General features: G+C 50.3%; 22 non-coding genes and 6 pseudogenes across 22 annotated transcripts; all 28 read right to left on the bottom strand.

Annotated features, from left to right (window-relative positions):
• Positions 1-3,611: 3,611 nt before the first annotated feature.
• Positions 3,612-3,726, bottom strand: LOC133112221 (5S ribosomal RNA; annotated as a pseudogene).
• A 63-nt stretch (positions 3,727-3,789) lies between these two features.
• LOC133112316 (U1 spliceosomal RNA) lies at positions 3,790-3,953 on the bottom strand. Its single transcript, XR_009705164.1, has one exon. It is a non-coding gene; the product is annotated as a U1 spliceosomal RNA (small nuclear RNA).
• Positions 3,954-4,794: 841 nt separating this feature from the next.
• Positions 4,795-4,913, bottom strand: LOC133112629 (5S ribosomal RNA). Its single transcript, XR_009705456.1, has one exon. It is a non-coding gene; the product is annotated as a 5S ribosomal RNA (ribosomal RNA).
• Positions 4,914-4,976: 63 nt separating this feature from the next.
• Positions 4,977-5,143, bottom strand: LOC133112327 (U1 spliceosomal RNA). Its single transcript, XR_009705174.1, has one exon. It is a non-coding gene; the product is annotated as a U1 spliceosomal RNA (small nuclear RNA).
• Positions 5,144-13,052: 7,909 nt separating this feature from the next.
• LOC133112555 (5S ribosomal RNA) lies at positions 13,053-13,171 on the bottom strand. Its single transcript, XR_009705385.1, has one exon. It is a non-coding gene; the product is annotated as a 5S ribosomal RNA (ribosomal RNA).
• A 63-nt stretch (positions 13,172-13,234) lies between these two features.
• Positions 13,235-13,398, bottom strand: LOC133112317 (U1 spliceosomal RNA). The gene has a single exon (XR_009705165.1). It is a non-coding gene; the product is annotated as a U1 spliceosomal RNA (small nuclear RNA).
• Positions 13,399-14,239: 841 nt separating this feature from the next.
• LOC133112495 (5S ribosomal RNA) lies at positions 14,240-14,358 on the bottom strand. Its single transcript, XR_009705329.1, has one exon. It is a non-coding gene; the product is annotated as a 5S ribosomal RNA (ribosomal RNA).
• Positions 14,359-14,421: 63 nt separating this feature from the next.
• Positions 14,422-14,585, bottom strand: LOC133112318 (U1 spliceosomal RNA). The gene has a single exon (XR_009705166.1). It is a non-coding gene; the product is annotated as a U1 spliceosomal RNA (small nuclear RNA).
• Positions 14,586-15,408: 823 nt separating this feature from the next.
• LOC133112483 (5S ribosomal RNA) lies at positions 15,409-15,527 on the bottom strand. The gene has a single exon (XR_009705318.1). It is a non-coding gene; the product is annotated as a 5S ribosomal RNA (ribosomal RNA).
• A 63-nt stretch (positions 15,528-15,590) lies between these two features.
• On the bottom strand, positions 15,591-15,754 carry LOC133112295 (U1 spliceosomal RNA). Its single transcript, XR_009705145.1, has one exon. It is a non-coding gene; the product is annotated as a U1 spliceosomal RNA (small nuclear RNA).
• An 841-nt stretch (positions 15,755-16,595) lies between these two features.
• On the bottom strand, positions 16,596-16,704 carry LOC133112671 (5S ribosomal RNA; annotated as a pseudogene).
• A 63-nt stretch (positions 16,705-16,767) lies between these two features.
• LOC133112294 (U1 spliceosomal RNA) lies at positions 16,768-16,931 on the bottom strand. The gene has a single exon (XR_009705144.1). It is a non-coding gene; the product is annotated as a U1 spliceosomal RNA (small nuclear RNA).
• An 841-nt stretch (positions 16,932-17,772) lies between these two features.
• Positions 17,773-17,881, bottom strand: LOC133112194 (5S ribosomal RNA; annotated as a pseudogene).
• Positions 17,882-17,944: 63 nt separating this feature from the next.
• Positions 17,945-18,108, bottom strand: LOC133112302 (U1 spliceosomal RNA). The gene has a single exon (XR_009705151.1). It is a non-coding gene; the product is annotated as a U1 spliceosomal RNA (small nuclear RNA).
• An 841-nt stretch (positions 18,109-18,949) lies between these two features.
• LOC133112472 (5S ribosomal RNA) lies at positions 18,950-19,068 on the bottom strand. The gene has a single exon (XR_009705307.1). It is a non-coding gene; the product is annotated as a 5S ribosomal RNA (ribosomal RNA).
• Positions 19,069-19,131: 63 nt separating this feature from the next.
• On the bottom strand, positions 19,132-19,295 carry LOC133112293 (U1 spliceosomal RNA). Its single transcript, XR_009705143.1, has one exon. It is a non-coding gene; the product is annotated as a U1 spliceosomal RNA (small nuclear RNA).
• Positions 19,296-20,136: 841 nt separating this feature from the next.
• LOC133112220 (5S ribosomal RNA) lies at positions 20,137-20,245 on the bottom strand (annotated as a pseudogene).
• Positions 20,246-20,308: 63 nt separating this feature from the next.
• Positions 20,309-20,472, bottom strand: LOC133112292 (U1 spliceosomal RNA). The gene has a single exon (XR_009705142.1). It is a non-coding gene; the product is annotated as a U1 spliceosomal RNA (small nuclear RNA).
• Positions 20,473-21,313: 841 nt separating this feature from the next.
• Positions 21,314-21,432, bottom strand: LOC133112460 (5S ribosomal RNA). The gene has a single exon (XR_009705296.1). It is a non-coding gene; the product is annotated as a 5S ribosomal RNA (ribosomal RNA).
• Positions 21,433-21,495: 63 nt separating this feature from the next.
• On the bottom strand, positions 21,496-21,659 carry LOC133112291 (U1 spliceosomal RNA). The gene has a single exon (XR_009705141.1). It is a non-coding gene; the product is annotated as a U1 spliceosomal RNA (small nuclear RNA).
• Positions 21,660-22,500: 841 nt separating this feature from the next.
• On the bottom strand, positions 22,501-22,609 carry LOC133112660 (5S ribosomal RNA; annotated as a pseudogene).
• Positions 22,610-22,672: 63 nt separating this feature from the next.
• LOC133112290 (U1 spliceosomal RNA) lies at positions 22,673-22,836 on the bottom strand. The gene has a single exon (XR_009705140.1). It is a non-coding gene; the product is annotated as a U1 spliceosomal RNA (small nuclear RNA).
• Positions 22,837-23,677: 841 nt separating this feature from the next.
• On the bottom strand, positions 23,678-23,796 carry LOC133112448 (5S ribosomal RNA). Its single transcript, XR_009705285.1, has one exon. It is a non-coding gene; the product is annotated as a 5S ribosomal RNA (ribosomal RNA).
• A 63-nt stretch (positions 23,797-23,859) lies between these two features.
• LOC133112289 (U1 spliceosomal RNA) lies at positions 23,860-24,023 on the bottom strand. Its single transcript, XR_009705139.1, has one exon. It is a non-coding gene; the product is annotated as a U1 spliceosomal RNA (small nuclear RNA).
• An 841-nt stretch (positions 24,024-24,864) lies between these two features.
• Positions 24,865-24,973, bottom strand: LOC133112219 (5S ribosomal RNA; annotated as a pseudogene).
• A 63-nt stretch (positions 24,974-25,036) lies between these two features.
• Positions 25,037-25,200, bottom strand: LOC133112288 (U1 spliceosomal RNA). Its single transcript, XR_009705138.1, has one exon. It is a non-coding gene; the product is annotated as a U1 spliceosomal RNA (small nuclear RNA).
• Positions 25,201-26,041: 841 nt separating this feature from the next.
• LOC133112437 (5S ribosomal RNA) lies at positions 26,042-26,160 on the bottom strand. Its single transcript, XR_009705274.1, has one exon. It is a non-coding gene; the product is annotated as a 5S ribosomal RNA (ribosomal RNA).
• Positions 26,161-26,223: 63 nt separating this feature from the next.
• On the bottom strand, positions 26,224-26,387 carry LOC133112286 (U1 spliceosomal RNA). Its single transcript, XR_009705136.1, has one exon. It is a non-coding gene; the product is annotated as a U1 spliceosomal RNA (small nuclear RNA).
• Positions 26,388-26,778: the final 391 nt, after the last annotated feature.

Genomic DNA, 26,778 nt, shown 5'->3' with positions numbered 1-26,778 from the left:
TATAACAATTTTCACTTTAAGGTTATTAATGTTTATGCACCCGCAAACCAAAATGAGCGCACAGCCTTTTTCCCCAAGCTGCGTCCAATCCTTTTGGGAAACCTCCCCGTCGTGATGGCAGGGGACTTCAACTGTGCCCTGAGGGATGAGGATCGGAGCCGGCCGTGGAGGGACCGCTCGAGTCGGGAGCTGGCGTCAGTCATAGCGGACTACTCCCTCACTGACGCCGGTCGGGACCTGGTGCCACGCTACACGTGGGTGAGTTCCTGTGGCAAATCCTTTTCCCGGATAGACCTCCTCCTTCTGAGCCATCAGATACAATCACAGAACATCACAGCACAAACAGTCTTCTTTTCAGATCACAAAGCACTCACCATCCAGATTACAACACCAGCACAAACACACAGGGGGAGAGGAATCTGGAAACTAAACACATCATTACTAGAGGACAAAGCAATAAAACAGGCATACATCAATAGACTACAAGAATGGGCATCACTCAAGGAACTCTTCACGTCACCCGTAGAATGGTGGGAAATGGTCAAGACACGCACTAAGGGTTACTTCATCACGGCAGGACGCAGGCAGGCACAGAAAAGGAGGGAACAAACAAAAAAATTGCACAGCACACTCCAACGACTAGCAGCACTACAAGCACAGGGATTCCAGGTCGCACAAGAAATCACACAGGCCAAACACAACCTCTCAGCACTCTATAGACAGGAACAGGAAAAAATTAGACATCAAAGCAGAGTTCAACACCTAGAACAAAATGAAAAATGCACCCGTTACTTTTTTAGGAAGATCAAGAACAAAAAGAATCACATACAGACATTACTGGACAACACAGGACAAATCATCACGGGTGAACAGAATATACACAACCACATCAGGGCATTCTACACTGATCTGTATAGCACAAAGCACATGGATGAGCACATGGTGGACACATACCTACATGACATCCCAGCCATAGCACCCCGGGCAGGAGAAGGAGAGGAGGAGGAGAGTCTGTCCGTGGAGGAGCTCACCCACGTGGTGAAAGGCCTGAACACCGGCAAAACTCCGGGTCCCGACGGGCTCCCGGCCGAGTACTACCAAACCTTTTGGGAACACCTCAAGGTAGATTTAACATCGGTGCTCTCCGCGGTGTACAGTGAGGGCCGGTTGGCCCCCTCGATGACAGAGAGCGTCATCACCCTTATTTACAAGGGCAAGGGTGATGAGCGTAGCCTGACAAACTGGAGGCCTATTAACCTCTTGGGGGCCGACTACAAGCTCTTGGCGAAGGCCCTCATGTACAGGCTCCAGGAGACTACCCCTCAGGTCGTGGGTCCGGACCAGGCTTGCGGGGTCCCGGAGAGGTCGACCGCCGATAACCTGGTGCTCATTCGGGACATCATGGCCCACTCTGTCGAACGGTCGAAACCTTTCTGCATGTTTAATCTAGATCAGGAGAAGGCCTTCGACAGAGTGGGCCATAGCTACATGTTTAAGGTCCTGGAGGCAATGAACCTCCCTCTTGGTCTTAGAAAATGGATTCACATCATCTATCAAAACAACACAGCAAAAATACTGGTTAATGGACACACTACAGAACACTTTCCCATACACTCAGGGGTTAGACAGGGTTGCCCACTTTCTGCACTACTGTACATACACTGCCTGGAACCACTCTTACACAAAATCAGGACAAACACAGACATCACCGGCTACACACTCCCAGGGTGCACAGAACAACTCAAGGCACTTGCATACATGGACGACATCACACTTTTCTGCACTGAACAAACCTCTGTACAGCACATCATTAGGACTCTGGACCACTTCTGCACAGCCACCTCCGCAATAATTAACAAGACCAAGAGCGAGGTGTTTGTGTCCAGGGCCTGGGCGGTCGACCAGGTCCTGTCGGACACATTTCCCATTCGTACATCCGTGAACATCCTTGGCGTCACGTTCGACAGGACCAACTCCGGGGGCCGGAGCTGGGCCGGGGCCCTCGGCCGGGCTCGAGCTAAGACCTGCAGTTGGAGTTCCAGGGCACTGTCAATGACGGGGAGAATCCTCATAGTACAGACTATCCTTTACCCGATCCTCGCCTATGTCGGAAAGATCTTTCCCCCAGACAAGCATATTGAGAAACAAATTAACAAAATTGTCTTTGGTTTTGTCTGGGGGAGTAGGCAGGAGAGGGTAAAGAGGCTGATCATGTGGAAGGACCCTAGGAACGGGGGTAGAGGCGTGCCAAACGTCGCAGAACTGATCAGGATGCAGAGCCTCGCCTACCACATCAACTCCATAAAAAACCGCAGTAACAAAACCGGATACATGACCCGTTTTTACTTCACCACCAGCTTAAGACCCCTGGGGCTCTGCATCCTGGATCACAGGCACCCCTACTCCTGGGACCCCCCCCAGCCCTACAGGTCACTCCGCCGGTACATCTACACAGCACGTCTGCACACTGCACAGCTCACTCACTGGACATTTCAGGAAATCAAAAACACCACAAATGCACAGGAACATTTACACAGACCCGACAACACGACCCACAGCACAGCCACTACAGTTTGGAAAAACATAAATCACCCATGCCTTCTGAACACACAGAAAGACCTGGCGTGGCTAGCTGTGCTGAAAGCTCTCCCCACCAGGGTGTTCATGTTCAGGAGGAGCTTGGCCCTGGCGGAGACATGCCCGTACCCTCGCTGTAATGGAAAGGAAACCGGAGATCACCTCCTGTGGCACTGCAGAAAGGCCAAATCTATCTGGCAATCCATTTTCACTTTCCTGGACACATACACTGACACACAGTCACTGACCCTCCGGGATATCCTCCTCGGCCCCCGCAACGGGATCACATCTGCTGAGGAGGAGATTGCCTGGAGGGTGATCAACATCACCAAGCACACTTTATGGGACGCACGCAACATCGTGTTTTTTCAAAAACAGGAACTTCACAACATCATCATCACCCGGCAGATCACCAACCACATCAAGGACTACTATCACCTGGACTGTCACAAAGCCGGAAAGAGCACCACAAACACAAAATGGAAAATTCACAACAGCACAGAATTGCACATATGACACGGACACCCTGGACAATACACCTACAGCCGGACACCTACACTCCCGAAGTCTTCCCTTGGGTAATGTATGTAATGTTTACTGTGTACTGTCTACTGTCTTAATGTATTATGGTATTGTCTGCGGTCATGTTTAAATGTAACTCTGTTTGTTACTGTCTGACGTTTGCAATGTAAATATGTGTTATGTAAGTAAATGTAAATAAATGTAAGTATGAATGTAAATGAAATGTAAAAGTGAAAGTAAGTGAAACTCAGTAATGTCTTAATGTATTTTGGTATTGTCTGCGGTCATGTTTAAATGTAACTCTGTTTGTTACTGTCTGACGTTTGCAATGTAAATATGTGTTATGTAAGTAAATGTAAGTATGAATGTAAGTATGAATGTAAATGAAATGTAAAAGGGAGAGTAAGTGAAACTCAATAAAAGAAATAACGGTTCACCCAGGGCGAGACTCGGCCATTGCACTCCGGCTGTGTTGACCCCTGCGAATTCCTCAAAAAAAGCAGAGTGAAAAAAGCTTACAGCACCTGGTATTCCCAGGCGGTCTCCCATCCAAGTACTAACCGGGCCCGACCCTGACCCTGCTTAGCTTCCGAGATCGGGCGTATTCAGAGTGGTATGGCCGTAAGCAAAGGAAAGGCAGCACAAGGGGGTATTTGCACATTAATCGAGTCTATCGTTTGACCACGTGATCAGGGGAGAGCGCGAACGCAGTCCCCCACTAGCAGAAATTATGCAGTCGAGATTCCCACATTTGAGGAATTTGCAGGGGTCAACACAGCCAGAGTGCAATGGCCGAGCCTCGCCCTGGGTGAACCGCCTTCGTGATCACGGTATCTCCCCTGCCAGGTAAGTATGAGTTGGAATCCGCAAGGGATGGGCCGGACCGCTAGGTGGTACGTTGCACAGTTACGGTTTCTGAGTATTCGGCTAGCAGCCCGTCAAGTCACAATGTCTAGCCGGTTCAAAAGTCTGATTTGCGCTCTTGCGGCTAGCCGCATAAACGATGGCAACCTTTTCATTCATGTACTTCTTTTTTTTCATGTGTTTATTATTTTGGCGTTTTCCCACCGCATTTCAAGGACGACTTTCTGTTTCCCCACAATGCAACAGTGTACATCGCCCTCAACCGCAAACAGAGCGCATTTCAGTCGCGGTGATGTCACGTCGAACACCAAGCCAGAGCCCTGCCGAAATGCGACACCTAAATGGACAAGTGACCGTGTGCAAGATGCGACGTGAGTTCCAAACGGTTCGTCGGGTGTGCTTGAAAATGGCCTCAAATTAAAGCTGACAGTCTGCACTTGAACTTGGTTGTCGTTGTGTCCTTTCAAACTGAAATCGCTAGAGCGCAGAACCAAAAGAAGAAAAACACGTGCCACTGTCCAATGAAGTGCGGCGCTCACTGTAACTCGGCAATCCTGCTTCATGATAGGCTACAGACGTGTAAGGAAAATGTGCGGTACTCTTGGTGTGAAGTGAATTTGCATTGCACTGATTTAGCCTGTGTTGTGTCTAAAATAGCGCCGTACGTAATGAATTTGGATGCTAGCCTTGTTCCTTTGCAATGCGCTGCCCAAGTGTCTGGGTAAGACATGAGAAGCATAAACGGGTAATAGACTAAACGATATAGCACTGTGCGCGACGTGTTTTGAACGTTGTGAAACAGCAGCGCCTGTCCAAAAGCATAGTGAAAAAAGCTTACAGCACCTGGTATTCCCAGGCGGTCTCCCATCCAAGTACTAACCGGGCCCAACCCTGCTTAGCTTCCGAGATCAGACGAGATCGGGCGTATTCAGAGTGGTATGGCCGTAAGCGAAGGAAAGGCAGCACAAGGGGGTATTTGCACATTAATCGAGTCTATCGTTTGACCACGTGATCAGGGGAGAGCGCGAACGCAGTCCCCCACTAGCAGAAATTATGCAGTCGAGATTCCCACATTTGAGGAATTCGCAGGGGTCAACACAGCCGGACTGCAATGGCCGAGCCTCGCCCTGGGTGAACCGTTATTTCTTTTATTGAGTTTCACTTACTTTCATTTACATTCATACTTACATTTACTTACATTTACTTACATAACACATATTTACATTGCAAACGTCAGACAGTAACAAACAGAGTTACATTTAAACATGACCGCAGACAATACCAAAATACATTAAGACATTACTGAGTTTCACTTACTTTCACTTTTACATTTCATTTACATTCATACTTACATTTATTTACATTTACTTACATAACACATATTTACATTGCAAACGTCAGACAGTAACAAACAGAGTTACATTTAAACATGACCGCAGACAATACCATAATACATTAAGACAGTAGACAGTACACAGTAAACATTACATACATTACCCAAGGGAAGACTTCGGGAGTGTAGGTGTCCGGCTGTAGGTGTATTGTCCAGGGTGTCCGTGTCATATGTGCAATTCTGTGCTGTTGTGAATTTTCCATTTTGTGTTTGTGGTGCTCTTTCCGGCTTTGTGACAGTCCAGGTGATAGTAGTCCTTGATGTGGTTGGTGATCTGCCGGGTGATGATGATGTTGTGAAGTTCCTGTTTTTGAAAAAACATGATGTTGCGTGCGTCCCATAAAGTGTGCTTGGTGATGTTGATCACCCTCCAGGCAATCTCCTCCTCAGCAGATGTGATCCCGTTGCGGGGGCCGAGGAGGATATCCCGGAGGGTCAGTGACTGTGTGTCAGTGTATGTGTCCAGGAAAGTGAAAATGGATTGCCAGATAGATTTGGCCTTTCTGCAGTGCCACAGGAGGTGATCTCCGGTTTCCTTTTCGTTACAGCGAGGGTACGGGCATGTCTCCGCCAGGGCCAAGCTCCTCCTGAACATGAACACCCTGGTGGGGAGAGCTTTCAGCACAGCTAGCCACGCCAGGTCTTTCTGTGTGTTCAGAAGGCATGGGTGATTTATGTTTTTCCAAACTGTAGTGGCTGTGCTGTGGGTCGTGTTGTCGGGTCTGTGTAAATGTTCCTGTGCATTTGTGGTGTTTTTGATTTCCTGAAATGTCCAGTGAGTGAGCTGTGCAGTGTGCAGACGTGCTGTGTAGATGTACCGGCGGAGTGACCTGTAGGGCTGGGGGGGGTCCCAGGAGTAGGGGTGCCTGTGATCCAGGATGCAGAGCCCCAGGGGTCTTAAGCTGGTGGTGAAGTAAAAACGGGTCATGTATCCGGTTTTGTTACTGCGGTTTTTTATGGAGTTGATGTGGTAGGCGAGGCTCTGCATCCTGATCAGTTCTGCGACGTTTGGCACGCCTCTACCCCCGTTCCTAGGGTCCTTCCACATGATCAGCCTCTTTACCCTCTCCTGCCTATTCCCCCAGACAAAACCAAAGACAATTTTGTTAATTTGTTTCTCAATATGCTTGTCTGGGGGAAAGATCTTTCCGACATAGGCGAGGATCGGGTAAAGGATCGTCTGTACTATGAGGATTCTCCCCGTCATTGACAGTGCCCTGGAACTCCAACTGCAGGTCTTAGCTCGAGCCCGGCCGAGAGCCCCGGCCCAGCTCCGGCCCCCGGAGTTGGTCCTGTCGAACGTGACGCCAAGGATGTTCACGGATGTACGAATGGGAAATGTGTCCGACAGGACCTGGTCGACCGCCCAGGCCCTGGACACAAACACCTCGCTCTTGGTCTTGTTAATTATTGCGGAGGTGGCTGTGCAGAAGTGGTCCAGAGTCCTAATGATGTGCTGTACAGACGTTTGTTCAGTGCAGAAAAGTGTGATGTCGTCCATGTATGCAAGTGCCTTGAGTTGTTCTGTGCACCCTGGGAGTGTGTAGCCGGTGATGTCTGTGTTTGTCCTGATTTTGTGTAAGAGTGGTTCCAGGCAGTGTATGTACAGTAGTGCAGAAAGTGGGCAACCCTGTCTAACCCCTGAGTGTATGGGAAAGTGTTCTGTAGTGTGTCCATTAACCAATATTTTTGCTGTGTTGTTTTGATAGATGATGTGTATCCATTTTCTAAGACCAAGAGGGAGGTTCATTGCCTCCAGGACCTTAAACATGTAGCTATGGCCCACTCTGTCGAAGGCCTTCTCCTGATCTAGATTAAACATGCAAAAAGGTTTTGACCGTTCGACAGAGTGGGCCATGATGTCCCGAATGAGCACCAGGTTATCGGCGGTCGACCTCTCCGGGACCCCGCAAGCCTGGTCCGGACCCACGACCTGAGGGGTAGTCTCCTGGAGCCTGTACATGAGGGCCTTCGCCAAGAGCTTGTAGTCGGCCCCCAAGAGGTTAATAGGCCTCCAGTTTGTCAGGCTACGCTCATCACCCTTGCCCTTGTAAATAAGGGTGATGACGCTCTCTGTCATCGAGGGGGCCAACCGGCCCTCACTGTACACCGCGGAGAGCACCGATGTTAAATCTACCTTGAGGTGTTCCCAAAAGGTTTGGTAGTACTCGGCCGGGAGCCCGTCGGGACCCGGAGTTTTGCCGGTGTTCAGGCCTTTCACCACGTGGGTGAGCTCCTCCACGGACAGACTCTCCTCCTCCTCCTCCTCTCCTTCTCCTGCCCGGGGTGCTATGGCTGGGATGTCCTGTAGGTATGTGTCCACCATGTGCTCATCCATGTGCTTTGTGCTATACAGATCAGTGTAGAATGCCCTGATGTGGTTGTGTATATTCTGTTCACCCGTGATGATTTGTCCTGTGTTGTCCAGTAATGTCTGTATGTGATTCTTTTTGTTCTTGATCTTCCTAAAAAAGTAACGGGTGCATTTTTCATTTTGTTCTAGGTGTTGAATTCTGCTTTGATGTCTAATTTTTTCCTGTTCCTGTCTATAGAGTGCTGAGAGGTTGTGTTTGGCCTGTGTGATTTCTTGTGCGACCTGGAATCCCTGTGCCTGTAGTGCTGCTAGTCGTTGGAGTGTGCTGTGCAATTTTTTTGTTTGTTCCCTCCTTTTCTGTGCCTGCCTGCGTCCTGCCGTGATGAAGTAACCCTTAGTGCGTGTCTTGACCATTTCCCACCATTCTACGGGTGACGTGAAGAGTTCCTTGAGTGATGCCCATTCTTGTAGTCTATTGATGTATGCCTGTTTTATTGCTTTGTCCTCTAGTAGTGATGTGTTTAGTTTCCAGATTCCTCTCCCCCTGTGTGTTTGTGCTGGTGTTGTAATCTGGATGGTGAGTGCTTTGTGATCTGAAAAGAAGACTGTTTGTGCTGTGATGTTCTGTGATTGTATCTGATGGCTCAGAAGGAGGAGGTCTATCCGGGAAAAGGATTTGCCACAGGAACTCACCCACGTGTAGCGTGGCACCAGGTCCCGACCGGCGTCAGTGAGGGAGTAGTCCGCTATGACTGACGCCAGCTCCCGACTCGAGCGGTCCCTCCACGGCCGGCTCCGATCCTCATCCCTCAGGGCACAGTTGAAGTCCCCTGCCATCACGACGGGGAGGTTTCCCAAAAGGATTGGACGCAGCTTGGGGAAAAAGGCTGTGCGCTCATTTTGGTTTGCGGGTGCATAAACATTAATAACCTTAAAGTGAAAATTGTTATAAACAAGTTCAACTGCTAAAATCCTTCCTGCCTCCACCACTTTTTTCCGGGTTATCTTGACTGAGTTATTCTTGATTAATATTGCCACCCCATCTGCACGTGCCACACTCGAACCCGACCACACCGAATCCCCTATGGCCCATTCATTCTGATAATCTATGTAATCTGTTAAAAAGGGGATTCTACACTCTTGTAAACATAAAATGTCTGTGTTTTGTGTTGTGAGGAATGCCATGACGTCTGCCCTTTTCTTATTGTTGTGAATACTGCGTACGTTTAATGTGAGGATGTTTAATGTGCTCATGATTGTTGTTGTAGTGGTAACTAGTGCAATGACAGTGGTGTATGTATGGTACTGCGTCCAATCCATAGCTGATCACGGGAGGTGATATTTACTTCTGCCCTTTCCCTGTTCTAGATTCTGGAGGACCCCCCCCGGGTGGATTGGAGGAGGACCTGGCGGGCAGAGTGGTGAGGGGTGTGGCTGGCTTACCGGCTCTCGACGCACCCAGGGCTGCCTGCGAAGCGTGCACTGGTCCAGCTGTGTCCGGGCGGGTGTCAATGTAAAGTTTGGTGAGTCGGAGTGTTTCCCTAGATACGCGTGTCTGTGGGGGTGGTCGTGTCTGTGGGTGTTGTAATTTGACCGTCCTGTCTATAACTTCTCCCCATATGTAGTCCAGTTCAGGTGCGTCGTCTTTGTCAGGTGTGCTGTGTGAAGTTCTGGGTCTGGTGGGTTTTGCTGGTGCTGGTTGTGCTGGTTCTGTCATCGTTTTCCCAGAGGAGCGGTGTGTCCTTGGGGTGACTACGGGTTTGGGGGGTATTTGGGTAGTGGTCGGGCTGTCCGTCTGTGCGTGTTTTACTGGCTGTGCTGGTTTGTCAGGTTGTGTCGGCGGTTCCACTGTCTGTGGAGGTGGCGGTGGTGGCTGTTTTTCTGGTGGTGGTGGTGGTGGTGCTGGGGGTTGTTTTTCTGCTTGTGTGGGTTCTGGTTCTGTGTCCTGATTGGTGGAGGTGGTGGTAGTTCTTTTCCTTTCCCGTGGTCGGGGGTCTCTTTTTCTTTTTCCAAGGATGTCTGGTGACAGTGTGTCTGTTGTGTTGTCTGTGTCTGTGGGCAGAGTGGAGGGTGTGCTGTCTGTGATCTCAATCTCCTCGTCCTCGCTCTTGACTTCTATCTGCTCAGTGTCTGTAGTGGTGGAAGGGGAGTTGGTGCTAGTACTGTCTTGTGTCGTGCACTGTCCAGGATTTCCACACGGGAGTGAGTCTGTCTGTGTGTCTGGTCCAACTGTCTCCATCTGTGAGGGGTTTGGGGGCTGGTCTGTGTCGGGTTGTGTCTCGGACTGTGGTGTAGGGGTGGGTTGTTCTGTGGTGGTGGGGTGCTGAGGGGGGGTCTGTGCGGGTTCTGTGGTTGCATCGTGTGTTTGTGGGTTTGTGTTGGTTGTGTTTTGTGGGGGTGGTGCTGTGTTCTGTGGAGGGGGTGCTGTGTCCTGTGTAGGGTGGTCTGTGCCCTGTTGTGCGTTGCTGTCTGTGCGTGCTCGTGTTTTGTTGGCATATGAGGATGGACAGTCCCTGAAAACATGCTCCTGGCTCCCACATAGATTACACCTCCGTGCCTCTGTGCATTTGTTTGTCTGGTGCTCCCCTCCACAATTTTTACATTTAATCACCGTGCATGCTGCTGCAAGGTGCCCCAGGTTCCCACAGGTGCGGCAAAGTTTTGGCATCCCATTATAAAAAATTTGTCCCCTGTTCTGTCCCAAAGTGATGGTGCTGGGTAAATGCCTGACCCCCCCGATGGATGTGTCGTCTGGGTGCAGACGGACTAACCATTTTCTGGCGCCTGTCCACACCCCGTCCTCGTCGTATACCCGTCTCACGTCCGATACCAATGTGCCGTGTCTGCTTAACCAAAGTGAAATGTCATAATCTGAAACTGATTCATTATAAAATAAAACTGTGATAACCTTAACCTCCCTGTCAGTGAGTGCTTCTACTGTGAATTTGTTCAGTGGTGTTTGTGTGGCTTTCTGTCTGTACTGATTCCAAAACATCTCTAGTGTCTGTGCATTCTTAAAACTGGTTTCAAATATGTCCCTAGGACCAGGCAGCTTGAACAGGCAGTTCAAGTCAGACGGAGCGAAGCCCAAACCTCTCTGCAGCACTGCTCTGCTGAACTCCAGGCGTGTCAGTGATGGTTCCGGGTCAGTGCGGTTGTGGATGAATCTGACTGCGTTGTGCCTTCTCGTGCCGGGTGCTCGCTGGTTCTCCATGATGTTTCGGGTGTGCAGGTAGGTGGAATGAGAAGGTGGGGGGGAGGGGGAATGGGGAGAAGGGGGAAGGGTGGGGAAAGGAAAAGGGGTAGGGAAACACTCACAAACAAAAGAAATAAAAGTAAAATAGAGGTTCAAAATCAAAATGAGGGTGAAAGAAAAAGGGGAAAAAAGGAACAGGTATTTAGTGGGGTTTAACTGAGAAAACAACTCAAAGAAACTAAAACTGGAAAGGGAGAAGGCTGCAGTGCAACCTCCTCCAATATTACTCCCCTAAGAATCTGGGGTCTGGCGCATAGACACTCAGCTGATTGCAGGTCTCCTCTGGCTCCCTCTGCGGGGTCAGGCTCCAGGAGGCCCTGGCTCCGGGCTCCTCCAGGCAGCAGGCCGCAGTCCCTGGCTCCGGGCTCCTCCAAGCAGCAGGCCGCAGGCCTTGGCTCCGGGCTCCTCCAAGCAGCAGGCCGCAGGCCTTGGCTCCGGGCTCCTCCAGGCAGCAGGCCGCAGTCCCTGGCTCCGGGCTCCTCCAGGCAGCAGGCCGCAGTCCCTGGCTCCGGGCTCCTCCAAGCAGCAGGCCGCAGGCCTTGGCTCCGGGCTCCTCCAGGCAGCAAGGCCCTGGCTCCGGGCTCCTCCAGGCAGCTGGCCCTGGCTGCAGGCTCCTCCAGGCAGCAGGCCGCGGCTCTGGGCTCCTCCAGGCAGCAGGCCCTGGCTGCGGGCTCCTCCAGACAGCAGGCCGCAGACCTCGGCTCCAGGCTCCTCCAGGCAGCAGGCCCTGGCTCCGGGCTCCTCCAAGCAGCAGGCCTTGGCTCCGGGCTCCTCCAAGCAGCAGGCCTTGGCTCCGGGCTCCTCCAGGCAGCAGGCCCTGGCTGCAGGCTCTTCCAGGCAGCAGGCCCTGGCTGCGGGCTCCTCCAGGCAGCAGGCCCTGGCTGCAGGCTCCTCCAGGCAGCAGGCCGCAGACCTCGGCTCCGGGTTCCTCCAGGCAGCAGGCCCTGGCTCCTGATCAGTGCAGCTATGTGCTACTGATCTGGGTTTCCGGGGTGTTCCGCTGGGCTACAAGGTCGAGCCAGCCGCGGTCAAGCCACGTACTGAACCCAAGCCTTGCAGCCCGTCCAGAAAGAAGGAGGAAAATGGGAAGGGAAAGAGAACGGACTAAGAAAAAGAAGGGAAAATAACAAAAGAACAAAATGCTCTTAGAAAGCAACTAAACAGCCCAGTGACCTCCTCTCCACCACTAGAACCCCAGTGGTGGGCAACAGGACCAACTGAACTGAAAAGAAGCCAGAGCAAAATGCACAGCAAGAAAGAAACACGTGATCACGGTATCTCCCCTGCCAGGTAAGTATGAGTTAGAATCCGCAAGGGATGGGCCGGACCGCTAGGTGGTACGTTGCACAGTTACGGTTTCTGAGTATTCGGCTAGCAGCCCGTCAAGTCACAATGTCTAGCCGGTTCAAAAGTCTGATTTGCGCTCTTGCGGCTAGCCGCATAAACGATGGCAACCTTTTCATTCATGTACTTCTTTTTTTTTCATGTGTTTATTATTTTGGCGTTTTCCCACCGCATTTCAAGGACGACTTTCTGTTTCCCCACAATGCAACAGTGTACATTGCCCTCAACCGCAAACAGAGCGCATTTCAGTCGCGGTGATGTCACGTCGAACACCAAGCCAGAGCCCTGCCGAAATGCGACACCTAAATGGACAAGTGACCGTGTGCAAGATGCGACGTGAGTTCCAAACGGTTCGTCGGGTGTGCTTGAAAATGGCCTCAAATTAAAGCTGACAGTCTGCACTTGAACTTGGTTGTCGTTGTGTCCTTTCAAACTGAAATCGCTAGAGCGCAGAACCAAAAGAAGAAAAACACGTGCCACTGTCCAATGAAGTGCGGCGCTCACTGTAACTCGGCAATCCTGCTTCATGATAGGCTACAGACGTGTAAGGAAAATGTGCGGTACTCTTGGTGTGAAGTGAATTTGCATTGCACTGATTTAGCCTGTGTTGTGTCTAAAATAGCGCCGTACGTAATGAATTTGGATGCTAGCCTTGTTCCTTTGCAATGCGCTGCCCAAGTGTCTGGGTAAGACATGAGAAGCATAAACGGGTAATAGACTAAACGATATAGCACTGTGCGCGACGTGTTTTGAACGTTGTGAAACAGCAGCGCCTGTCCAAAAGCATACAGCACCTGGTATTCCCAGGCGGTCTCCCATCCAAGTACTAACCGGGCCCGACCCTGCTTAGCTTCCGAGATCAGACGAGATCGGGCGTATCCAGAGTGGTATGGCCGTAAGCGAAGGAAAGGCAGCACAAGGGGGTATTTGCACATTAATCGAGTCTATCGTTTGACCACGTGATCAGGGGAGAGCGCGAACGCAGTCCCCCACTAGCAGAAATTATGCAGTCGAGATTCCCACATTTGAGGAATTCGCAGGGGTCAACACAGCCGGAGTGCAATGGCCGAGCCTCGCCCTGGGTGAACCGCCTTCGTGATCACGGTATCTCTCCTGCCAGGTAAGTATGAGTTGGAATCCGCAAGGGATGGGCCGGACCGCTAGGTGGTACGTTGCACAGTTACGGTTTCTGAGTATTCGGCTACCAGCCCGTCAAGTCACAATGTCTAGCCAGTTCAAAAGTCTGATTGGCGCTCTTGCGGCTAGCCGCATAAACGATGGCAACCTTTTCATTCATGTACTTCTTTTTTTTCATGTGTTTATTATTTTGGCGTTTTCCCACCGCATTTCAAGGACGACTTTCTGTTTCCCCACAATGCAACAGTGTACATTGCCCTCAACCGCAAACAGAGCGCATTTCAGTCGCGGTGATGTCACGTCGAACACCAAGCCAGAGCCCTGCCGAAATGCGACACCTAAATGGACAAGTGACCGTGTGCAAGATGCGACGTGAGTTCCAAACGGTTCGTCGGGTGTGCTTGAAAATGGCCTCAAATTAAAGCTGACAGTCTGCACTTGAACTTGGTTGTCGTTGTGTCCTTTCAAACTGAAATCGCTAGAGCGCAGAACCAAAAGAAGAAAAACACGTGCCACTGTCCAATGAAGTGCGGCGCTCACTGTAACTCGGCAATCCTGCTTCATGATAGGCTACAGACGTGTAAGGAAAATGTGCGGTACTCTTGGTGTGAAGTGAATTTGCATTGCACTGATTTAGCCTGTGTTGTGTCTAAAATAGCGCCGTACGTAATGAATTTGGATGCTAGCCTTGTTCCTTTGCAATGCGCTGCCCAAGTGTCTGGGTAAGACATGAGAAGCATAAACGGGTAATAGACTAAACGATATAGCACTGTGCGCGACGTGTTTTGAACGTTGTGAAACAGCAGCGCATGTCCAAAAGCATAGTGAAAAAAGCTTACAGCACCTGGTATTCCCAGGCGGTCTCCCATCCAAGTACTAACCGGGCCCGACCCTGCTTAGCTTCCGAGATCAGACGAGATCGGGCGTATTCAGAGTGGTATGGCCGTAAGCGAAGGAAAGGCAGCACAAGGGGGTATTTGCACATTAATCGAGTCTATCGTTTGACCACGTGATCAGGGGAGAGCGCGAACGCAGTCCCCCACTAGCAGAAATTATGCAGTCGAGATTCCCACATTTGAGGAATTCGCACGGGTCAACACAGCCGGAGTGCAATGGCCGAGCCTCGCCCTGGGTGAACCGCCTTCGTGATCACGGTATCTCCCCTGCCAGGTAAGTATGAGTTGGAATCCGCAAGGGATGGGCCGGACCGCTAGGTGGTACGTTGCACAGTTACGGTTTCTGAGTATTCGGCTAGCAGCCCGTCAAGTCACAATGTCTAGCCGGTTCAAAAGTCTGATTTGCGCTCTTGCGGCTAGCCGCATAAACGATGGCAACCTTTTCATTCATGTGTTTATTATTTTGGCGTTTTCCCACCGCATTTCAAGGACGACTTTCTGTTTCCCCACAATGCAACAGTGTACATTGCCCTCAACCGCAAACAGAGCGCATTTCTGTCGCGGTGATGTCACGTCGAACACCAAGCCAGAGCCCTGCCGAAATGCGACACCTAAATGGACAAGTGACCGTGTGCAAGATGCGACGTGAGTTCCAAACGGTTCGTCGGGTGTGCTTGAAAATGGCCTCAAATTAAAGCTGACAGTCTGCACTTGAACTTGGTTGTCGTTGTGTCCTTTCAAACTGAAATCGCTAGATCGCAGAACCAAAAGAAGAAAAACACGTGCCACTGTCCAATGAAGTGTGGCGCTCACTGTAACTCGGCAATCCTGCTTCATGATAGGCTACAGACGTGTAAGGAAAATGTGCGGTACTCTTGGTGTGAAGTGAATTTGCATTGCACTGATTTAACCTGTGTTGTGTCTAAAATAGCGCCGTACGTAATGAATTTGGATGCTAGCCTTGTTCCTTTGCAATGCGCTGCCCAAGTGTCTGGGTAAGACATGAGAAGCATAAACGGGTAATAGACTAAACGATATAGCACTGTGCGCGACGTGTTTTGAACGTTGTGAAACAGCAGCGCCTGTCCAAAAGCATAGTGAAAAAAGCTTACAGCACCTGGTATTCCCAGGCGGTCTCCCATCCAAGTACTAACCGGGCCCGACCCTGCTTAGCTTCCGAGATCAGACGAGATCGGGCGTATTCAGAGTGGTATGGCCGTAAGCGAAGGAAAGGCAGCACAAGGGGGTATTTGCACATTAATCGAGTCTATCGTTTGACCACGTGATCAGGGGAGAGCGCGAACGCAGTCCCCCACTAGCAGAAATTATGCAGTCGAGATTCCCACATTTGAGGAATTCGCAGGGGTCAACACAGCCGGAGTGCAATGGCCGAGCCTCGCCCTGGGTGAACCGCCTTCGTGATCACGGTATCTCCCCTGCCAGGTAAGTATGAGTTGGAATCCGCAAGGGATGGGCCGGACCGCTAGGTGGTACGTTGCACAGTTACGGTTTCTGAGTATTCGGCTAGCAGCCCGTCAAGTCACAATGTCTAGCCGGTTCAAAAGTCTGATTTGCGCTCTTGCGGCTAGCCGCATAAACGATGGCAACCTTTTCATTCATGTACTTCTTTTTTTTCATGTGTTTATTATTTTGGCGTTTTCCCACCGCATTTCAAGGACGACTTTCTGTTTCCCCACAATGCAACAGTGTACATTGCCCTCAACCGCAAACAGAGCGCATTTCTGTCGCGGTGATGTCACGTCGAACACCAAGCCAGAGCCCTGCCGAAATGCGACACCTAAATGGACAAGTGACCGTGTGCAAGATGCGACGTGAGTTCCAAACGGTTCGTCGGGTGTGCTTGAAAATGGCCTCAAATTAAAGCTGACAGTCTGCACTTGAACTTGGTTGTCGTTGTGTCCTTTCAAACTGAAATCGCTAGAGCGCAGAACCAAAAGAAGAAAAACACGTGCCACTGTCCAATGAAGTGCGGCGCTCACTGTAACTCGGCAATCCTGCTTCATGATAGGCTACAGACGTGTAAGGAAAATGTGCGGTACTCTTGGTGTGAAGTGAATTTGCATTGCACTGATTTAGCCTGTGTTGTGTCTAAAATAGCGCCGTGCGTAATGAATTTGGATGCTAGCCTTGTTCCTTTGCAATGCGCTGCCCAAGTGTCTGGGTAAGACATGAGAAGCATAAACGGGTAATAGACTAAACGATATAGCACTGTGCGCGACGTGTTTTGAACGTTGTGAAACAGCAGCGCCTGTCCAAAAGCATAGTGAAAAAAGCTTACAGCACCTGGTATTCCCAGGCGGTCTCCCATCCAAGTACTAACCGGGCCCGACCCTGCTTAGCTTCCGAGATCGGGCGTATTCAGAGTGGTATGGCCGTAAGCGAAGGAAAGGCAGCACAAGGGGGTATTTGCACATTAATCGAGTCTATCGTTTGACCACGTGATCAGGGGAGAGCGCGAACGCAGTCCCCCACTAGCAGAAATTATGCAGTCGAGATTCCCACATTTGAGGAATTCGCAGGGGTCAACACAGCCGGAGTGCAATGGCCGAGCCTCGCCCTGGGTGAACCGCCTTCGTGATCACGGTATCTCCCCTGCCAGGTAAGTATGAGTTGGAATCCGCAAGGGATGGGCCGGACCGCTAGGTGGTACGTTGCACAGTTACGGTTTCTGAGTATTCGGCTAGCAGCCCGTCAAGTCACAATGTCTAGCCGGTTCAAAAGTCTGATTTGCGCTCTTGCGGCTAGCCGCATAAACGATGGCAACCTTTTCATTCATGTACTTCTTTTTTTTCATGTGTTTATTATTTTGGCGTTTTCCCACCGCATTTCAAGGACGACTTTCTGTTTCCCCACAATGCAACAGTGTACATTGCCCTCAACCGCAAACAGAGCGCATTTCTGTCGCGGTGATGTCACATCGAACACCAAGCCAGAGCCCTGCCGAAATGCGACACCTAAATGGACAAGTGACCGTGTGCAAGATGCGACGTGAGTTCCAAACGGTTCGTCGGGTGTGCTTGAAAATGGCCTCAAATTAAAGCTGACAGTCTGCACTTGAACTTGGTTGTCGTTGTGTCCTTTCAAACTGAAATCGCTAGAGCGCAGAACCAAAAGAAGAAAAACACGTGCCACTGTCCAATGAAGTGCGGCGCTCACTGTAACTCGGCAATCCTGCTTCATGATAGGCTACAGACGTGTAAGGAAAATGTGCGGTACTCTTGGTGTGAAGTGAATTTGCATTGCACTGATTTAGCCTGTGTTGTGTCTAAAATAGCGCCGTACGTAATGAATTTGGATGCTAGCCTTGTTCCTTTGCAATGCGCTGCCCAAGTGTCTGGGTAAGACATGAGAAGCATAAACGGGTAATAGACTAAACGATATAGCACTGTGCGCGACGTGTTTTGAACGTTGTGAAACAGCAGCGCCTGTCCAAAAGCATAGTGAAAAAAGCTTACAGCACCTGGTATTCCCAGGCGGTCTCCCATCCAAATACTAACCGGGCCCGACCCTGCTTAGCTTCCGAGATCGGGCGTATTCAGAGTGGTATGGCCGTAAGCGAAGGAAAGGCAGCACAAGGGGGTATTTGCACATTAATCGAGTCTATCGTTTGACCACGTGATCAGGGGAGAGCACGAACGCAGTCCCCCACTAGCAGAAATTATGCAGTCGAGATTCCCACATTTGAGGAATTCGCAGGGGTCAACACAGCCGGAGTGCAATGGCCGAGCCTCGCCCTGGGTGAACCGCCTTCGTGATCACGGTATCTCCCCTGCCAGGTAAGTATGAGTTGGAATCCGCAAGGGATGGGCCGGACCGCTAGGTGGTACGTTGCACAGTTACGGTTTCTGAGTATTCGGCTAGCAGCCCGTCAAGTCACAATGTCTAGCCGGTTCAAAAGTCTGATTTGCGCTCTTGCGGCTAGCCGCATAAACGATGGCAACCTTTTCATTCATGTACTTCTTTTTTTTCATGTGTTTATTATTTTGGCGTTTTCCCACCGCATTTCAAGGACGACTTTCTGTTTCCCCACAATGCAACAGTGTACATTGCCCTCAACCGCAAACAGAGCGCATTTCTGTCGCGGTGATGTCACATCGAACACCAAGCCAGAGCCCTGCCGAAATGCGACACCTAAATGGACAAGTGACCGTGTGCAAGATGCGACGTGAGTTCCAAACGGTTCGTCGGGTGTGCTTGAAAATGGCCTCAAATTAAAGCTGACAGTCTGCACTTGAACTTGGTTGTCGTTGTGTCCTTTCAAACTGAAATCGCTAGAGCGCAGAACCAAAAGAAGAAAAACACGTGCCACTGTCCAATGAAGTGCGGCGCTCACTGTAACTCGGCAATCCTGCTTCATGATAGGCTACAGACGTGTAAGGAAAATGTGCGGTACTCTTGGTGTGAAGTGAATTTGCATTGCACTGATTTAGCCTGTGTTGTGTCTAAAATAGCGCCGTACGTAATGAATTTGGATGCTAGCCTTGTTCCTTTGCAATGCGCTGCCCAAGTGTCTGGGTAAGACATGAGAAGCATAAACGGGTAATAGACTAAACGATATAGCACTGTGCGCGACGTGTTTTGAACGTTGTGAAACAGCAGCGCCTGTCCAAAAGCATAGTGAAAAAAGCTTACAGCACCTGGTATTCCCAGGCGGTCTCCCATCCAAGTACTAACCGGGCCCGACCCTGCTTAGCTTCCGAGATCAGACGAGATCGGGCGTATTCAGAGTGGTATGGCCGTAAGCGAAGGAAAGGCAGCACAAGGGGGTATTTGCACATTAATCGAGTCTATCGTTTGACCACGTGATCAGGGGAGAGCGCGAACGCAGTCCCCCACTAGCAGAAATTATGCAGTCGAGATTCCCACATTTGAGGAATTCGCAGGGGTCAACACAGCCGGAGTGCAATGGCCGAGCCTCGCCCTGGGTGAACCGCCTTCGTGATCACGGTATCTCCCCTGCCAGGTAAGTATGAGTTGGAATCCGCAAGGGATGGGCCGGACCGCTAGGTGGTACGTTGCACAGTTACGGTTTCTGAGTATTCAGCTAGCAGCCCGTCAAGTCACAATGTCTAGCCGGTTCAAAAGTCTGATTTGCGCTCTTGCGGCTAGCCGCATAAACGATGGCAACCTTTTCATTCATGTACTTCTTTTTTTTCATGTGTTTATTATTTTGGCGTTTTCCCACCACATTTCAAGGACGACTTTCTGTTTCCCCACAATGCAACAGTGTACATCGCCCTCAACCGCAAACAGAGCGCATTTCAGTCGCGGTGATGTCACGTCGAACACCAAGCCAGAGCCCTGCCGAAATGCGACACCTAAATGGACAAGTGACCGTGTGCAAGATGCGACGTGAGTTCCAAACGGTTCGTCGGGTGTGCTTGAAAATGGCCTCTAATTAAAGCTGACAGTCTGCACTTGAACTTGGTTGTCGTTGTGTCCTTTCAAACTGAAATCGCTAGATCGCAGAACCAAAAGAAGAAAAACACGTGCCACTGTCCAATGAAGTGCGGCGCTCACTGTAACTCGGCAATCCTGCTTCATGATAGGCTACAGACGTGTAAGGAAAATGTGCGGTACTCTTGGTGTGAAGTGAATTTGCATTGCACTGATTTAACCTGTGTTGTGTCTAAAATAGCGCCGTACGTAATGAATTTGGATGCTAGCCTTGTTCCTTTGCAATGCGCTGCCCAAGTGTCTGGGTAAGACATGAGAAGCATAAACGGGTAATAGACTAAACGATATAGCACTGTGCGCGACGTGTTTTGAACGTTGTGAAACAGCAGCGCCTGTCCAAAAGCATAGTGAAAAAAGCTTACAGCACCTGGTATTCCCAGGCGGTCTCCCATCCAAGTACTTACCGGGCCCGACCCTGCTTAGCTTCCGAGATCAGACGTATTCAGAGTGGTATGGCCGTAAGCGAAGGAAAGGCAGCACAAGGGGGTATTTGCACATTAATCGAGTCTATCGTTTGACCACGTGATCAGGGGAGAGCGCGAACGCAGTCCCCCACTAGCAGAAATTATGCAGTCGAGATTCCCACATTTGAGGAATTCGCAGGGGTCAACACAGCCGGAGTGCAATGGCCGAGCCTCGCCCTGGGTGAACCGCCTTCGTGATCACGGTATCTCCCCTGCCAGGTAAGTATGAGTTGGAATCCGCAAGGGATGGGCCGGACCGCTAGGTTGTACGTTGCACAGTTACGGTTTCTGAGTATTCGGCTAGCAGCCCGTCAAGTCACAATGTCTAGCCGGTTCAAAAGTCTGATTTGCGCTCTTGCGGCTAGCCGCATAAACGATGGCAACCTTTTCATTCATGTACTTCTTTTTTTTCATGTGTTTATTATTTTGGCGTTTTCCCACCGCATTTCAAGGACGACTTTCTGTTTCCCCACAATGCAACAGTGTACATCGCCCTCAACCGCAAACAGAGCGCATTTCAGTCGCGGTGATGTCACGTCGAACACCAAGCCAGAGCCCTGCCGAAATGCGACACCTAAATGGACAAGTGACCGTGTGCAAGATGCGACGTGAGTTCTAAACGGTTCGTCGGGTGTGCTTGAAAATGGCCTCAAATTAAAGCTGACAGTCTGCACTTGAACTTGGTTGTCGTTGTGTCCTTTCAAACTGAAATCGCTAGATCGCAGAACCAAAAGAAGAAAAACACGTGCCACTGTCCAATGAAGTGCGGCGCTCACTGTAACTCGGCAATCCTGCTTCATGATAGGCTACAGACGTGTAAGGAAAATGTGCGGTACTCTTGGTGTGAAGTGAATTTGCATTGCACTGATTTAACCTGTGTTGTGTCTAAAATAGCGCCGTACGTAATGAATTTGGATGCTAGCCTTGTTCCTTTGCAATGCGCTGCCCAAGTGTCTGGGTAAGACATGAGAAGCATAAACGGGTAATAGACTAAACGATATAGCACTGTGCGCGACGTGTTTTGAACGTTGTGAAACAGCAGCGCCTGTCCAAAAGCATAGTGAAAAAAGCTTACAGCACCTGGTATTCCCAGGCGGTCTCCCATCCAAGTACTAACCGGGCCCGACCCTGCTTAGCTTCCGAGATCAGACGAGATCGGGCGTATTCAGAGTGGTATGGCCGTAAGCGAAGGAAAGGCAGCACAAGGGGGTATTTGCACATTAATCGAGTCTATCGTTTGACCACGTGATCAGGGGAGAGCGCGAACGCAGTCCCCCACTAGCAGAAATTATGCAGTCGAGATTCCCACATTTGAGGAATTCGCAGGGGTCAACACAGCCGGAGTGCAATGGCCGAGCCTCGCCCTGGGTGAACCGCCTTCGTGATCACGGTATCTCCCCTGCCAGGTAAGTATGAGTTGGAATCCGCAAGGGATGGGCCGGACCGCTAGGTGGTACGTTGCACAGTTACGGTTTCTGAGTATTCAGCTAGCAGCCCGTCAAGTCACAATGTCTAGCCGGTTCAAAAGTCTGATTTGCGCTCTTGCGGCTAGCCGCATAAACGATGGCAACCTTTTCATTCATGTACTTCTTTTTTTTCATGTGTTTATTATTTTGGCGTTTTCCCACCGCATTTCAAGGACGACTTTCTGTTTCCCCACAATGCAACAGTGTACATCGCCCTCAACCGCAAACAGAGCGCATTTCAGTCGCGGTGATGTCACGTCGAACACCAAGCCAGAGCCCTGCCGAAATGCGACACCTAAATGGACAAGTGACCGTGTGCAAGATGCGACGTGAGTTCCAAACGGTTCGTCGGGTGTGCTTGAAAATGGCCTCTAATTAAAGCTGACAGTCTGCACTTGAACTTGGTTGTCGTTGTGTCCTTTCAAACTGAAATCGCTAGATCGCAGAACCAAAAGAAGAAAAACACGTGCCACTGTCCAATGAAGTGCGGCGCTCACTGTAACTCGGCAATCCTGCTTCATGATAGGCTACAGACGTGTAAGGAAAATGTGCGGTACTCTTGGTGTGAAGTGAATTTGCATTGCACTGATTTAACCTGTGTTGTGTCTAAAATAGCGCCGTACGTAATGAATTTGGATGCTAGCCTTGTTCCTTTGCAATGCGCTGCCCAAGTGTCTGGGTAAGACATGAGAAGCATAAACGGGTAATAGACTAAACGATATAGCACTGTGCGCGACGTGTTTTGAACGTTGTGAAACAGCAGCGCCTGTCCAAAAGCATAGTGAAAAAAGCTTACAGCACCTGGTATTCCCAGGCGGTCTCCCATCCAAGTACTAACCGGGCCCGACCCTGCTTAGCTTCCGAGATCGGGCGTATTCAGAGTGGTATGGCCGTAAGCGAAGGAAAGGCAGCACAAGGGGGTATTTGCACATTAATCGAGTCTATCGTTTGACCACGTGATCAGGGGAGAGCGCGAACGCAGTCCCCCACTAGCAGAAATTATGCAGTCGAGATTCCCACATTTGAGGAATTCGCAGGGGTCAACACAGCCGGAGTGCAATGGCCGAGCCTCGCCCTGGGTGAACCGCCTTCGTGATCACGGTATCTCCCCTGCCAGGTAAGTATGAGTTGGAATCCGCAAGGGATGGGCCGGACCGCTAGGTGGTACGTTGCACAGTTACGGTTTCTGAGTATTCGGCTAGCAGCCCGTCAAGTCACAATGTCTAGCCGGTTCAAAAGTCTGATTTGCGCTCTTGCGGCTAGCCGCATAAACGATGGCAACCTTTTCATTCATGTACTTCTTTTTTTTCATGTGTTTATTATTTTGGCGTTTTCCCACCGCATTTCAAGGACGACTTTCTGTTTCCCCACAATGCAACAGTGTACATCGCCCTCAACCGCAAACAGAGCGCATTTCAGTCGCGGTGATGTCACGTCGAACACCAAGCCAGAGCCCTGCCGAAATGCGACACCTAAATGGACAAGTGACCGTGTGCAAGATGCGACGTGAGTTCTAAACGGTTCGTCGGGTGTGCTTGAAAATGGCCTCAAATTAAAGCTGACAGTCTGCACTTGAACTTGGTTGTCGTTGTGTCCTTTCAAACTGAAATCGCTAGATCGCAGAACCAAAAGAAGAAAAACACGTGCCACTGTCCAATGAAGTGCGGCGCTCACTGTAACTCGGCAATCCTGCTTCATGATAGGCTACAGACGTGTAAGGAAAATGTGCGGTACTCTTGGTGTGAAGTGAATTTGCATTGCACTGATTTAACCTGTGTTGTGTCTAAAATAGCGCCGTACGTAATGAATTTGGATGCTAGCCTTGTTCCTTTGCAATGCGCTGCCCAAGTGTCTGGGTAAGACATGAGAAGCATAAACGGGTAATAGACTAAACGATATAGCACTGTGCGCGACGTGTTTTGAACGTTGTGAAACAGCAGCGCCTGTCCAAAAGCATAGTGAAAAAAGCTTACAGCACCTGGTATTCCCAGGCGGTCTCCCATCCAAGTACTAACCGGGCCCGACCCTGCTTAGCTTCCGAGATCAGACGAGATCGGGCGTATTCAGAGTGGTATGGCCGTAAGCGAAGGAAAGGCAGCACAAGGGGGTATTTGCACATTAATCGAGTCTATCGTTTGACCACGTGATCAGGGGAGAGCGCGAACGCAGTCCCCCACTAGCAGAAATTATGCAGTCGAGATTCCCACATTTGAGGAATTCGCAGGGGTCAACACAGCCGGAGTGCAATGGCCGAGCCTCGCCCTGGGTGAACCGCCTTCGTGATCACGGTATCTCCCCTGCCAGGTAAGTATGAGTTGGAATCCGCAAGGGATGGGCCGGACCGCTAGGTGGTACGTTGCACAGTTACGGTTTCTGAGTATTCAGCTAGCAGCCCGTCAAGTCACAATGTCTAGCCGGTTCAAAAGTCTGATTTGCGCTCTTGCGGCTAGCCGCATAAACGATGGCAACCTTTTCATTCATGTACTTCTTTTTTTTCATGTGTTTATTATTTTGGCGTTTTCCCACCACATTTCAAGGACGACTTTCTGTTTCCCCACAATGCAACAGTGTACATCGCCCTCAACCGCAAACAGAGCGCATTTCAGTCGCGGTGATGTCACGTCGAACACCAAGCCAGAGCCCTGCCGAAATGCGACACCTAAATGGACAAGTGACCGTGTGCAAGATGCGACGTGAGTTCCAAACGGTTCGTCGGGTGTGCTTGAAAATGGCCTCTAATTAAAGCTGACAGTCTGCACTTGAACTTGGTTGTCGTTGTGTCCTTTCAAACTGAAATCGCTAGATCGCAGAACCAAAAGAAGAAAAACACGTGCCACTGTCCAATGAAGTGCGGCGCTCACTGTAACTCGGCAATCCTGCTTCATGATAGGCTACAGACGTGTAAGGAAAATGTGCGGTACTCTTGGTGTGAAGTGAATTTGCATTGCACTGATTTAACCTGTGTTGTGTCTAAAATAGCGCCGTACGTAATGAATTTGGATGCTAGCCTTGTTCCTTTGCAATGCGCTGCCCAAGTGTCTGGGTAAGACATGAGAAGCATAAACGGGTAATAGACTAAACGATATAGCACTGTGCGCGACGTGTTTTGAACGTTGTGAAACAGCAGCGCCTGTCCAAAAGCATAGTGAAAAAAGCTTACAGCACCTGGTATTCCCAGGCGGTCTCCCATCCAAGTACTTACCGGGCCCGACCCTGCTTAGCTTCCGAGATCAGACGTATTCAGAGTGGTATGGCCGTAAGCGAAGGAAAGGCAGCACAAGGGGGTATTTGCACATTAATCGAGTCTATCGTTTGACCACGTGATCAGGGGAGAGCGCGAACGCAGTCCCCCACTAGCAGAAATTATGCAGTCGAGATTCCCACATTTGAGGAATTCGCAGGGGTCAACACAGCCGGAGTGCAATGGCCGAGCCTCGCCCTGGGTGAACCGCCTTCGTGATCACGGTATCTCCCCTGCCAGGTAAGTATGAGTTGGAATCCGCAAGGGATGGGCCGGACCGCTAGGTTGTACGTTGCACAGTTACGGTTTCTGAGTATTCGGCTAGCAGCCCGTCAAGTCACAATGTCTAGCCGGTTCAAAAGTCTGATTTGCGCTCTTGCGGCTAGCCGCATAAACGATGGCAACCTTTTCATTCATGTACTTCTTTTTTTTCATGTGTTTATTATTTTGGCGTTTTCCCACCGCATTTCAAGGACGACTTTCTGTTTCCCCACAATGCAACAGTGTACATCGCCCTCAACCGCAAACAGAGCGCATTTCAGTCGCGGTGATGTCACGTCGAACACCAAGCCAGAGCCCTGCCGAAATGCGACACCTAAATGGACAAGTGACCGTGTGCAAGATGCGACGTGAGTTCTAAACGGTTCGTCGGGTGTGCTTGAAAATGGCCTCAAATTAAAGCTGACAGTCTGCACTTGAACTTGGTTGTCGTTGTGTCCTTTCAAACTGAAATCGCTAGATCGCAGAACCAAAAGAAGAAAAACACGTGCCACTGTCCAATGAAGTGCGGCGCTCACTGTAACTCGGCAATCCTGCTTCATGATAGGCTACAGACGTGTAAGGAAAATGTGCGGTACTCTTGGTGTGAAGTGAATTTGCATTGCACTGATTTAACCTGTGTTGTGTCTAAAATAGCGCCGTACGTAATGAATTTGGATGCTAGCCTTGTTCCTTTGCAATGCGCTGCCCAAGTGTCTGGGTAAGACATGAGAAGCATAAACGGGTAATAGACTAAACGATATAGCACTGTGCGCGACGTGTTTTGAACGTTGTGAAACAGCAGCGCCTGTCCAAAAGCATAGTGAAAAAAGCTTACAGCACCTGGTATTCCCAGGCGGTCTCCCATCCAAGTACTAACCGGGCCCGACCCTGCTTAGCTTCCGAGATCAGACGAGATCGGGCGTATTCAGAGTGGTATGGCCGTAAGCGAAGGAAAGGCAGCACAAGGGGGTATTTGCACATTAATCGAGTCTATCGTTTGACCACGTGATCAGGGGAGAGCGCGAACGCAGTCCCCCACTAGCAGAAATTATGCAGTCGAGATTCCCACATTTGAGGAATTCGCAGGGGTCAACACAGCCGGAGTGCAATGGCCGAGCCTCGCCCTGGGTGAACCGCCTTCGTGATCACGGTATCTCCCCTGCCAGGTAAGTATGAGTTGGAATCCGCAAGGGATGGGCCGGACCGCTAGGTGGTACGTTGCACAGTTACGGTTTCTGAGTATTCAGCTAGCAGCCCGTCAAGTCACAATGTCTAGCCGGTTCAAAAGTCTGATTTGCGCTCTTGCGGCTAGCCGCATAAACGATGGCAACCTTTTCATTCATGTACTTCTTTTTTTTCATGTGTTTATTATTTTGGCGTTTTCCCACCGCATTTCAAGGACGACTTTCTGTTTCCCCACAATGCAACAGTGTACATCGCCCTCAACCGCAAACAGAGCGCATTTCAGTCGCGGTGATGTCACGTCGAACACCAAGCCAGAGCCCTGCCGAAATGCGACACCTAAATGGACAAGTGACCGTGTGCAAGATGCGACGTGAGTTCCA

The sequence above is a fragment of the Conger conger genome, chromosome 15 (assembly GCF_963514075.1).
Source record: "Conger conger chromosome 15, fConCon1.1, whole genome shotgun sequence".
Lineage (NCBI taxonomy): Eukaryota > Metazoa > Chordata > Actinopteri > Anguilliformes > Congridae > Conger > Conger conger.
The sequence above is the reverse complement of the archived record's forward strand: the minus strand, read 5'-3'. Positions and strand labels throughout refer to the sequence as shown.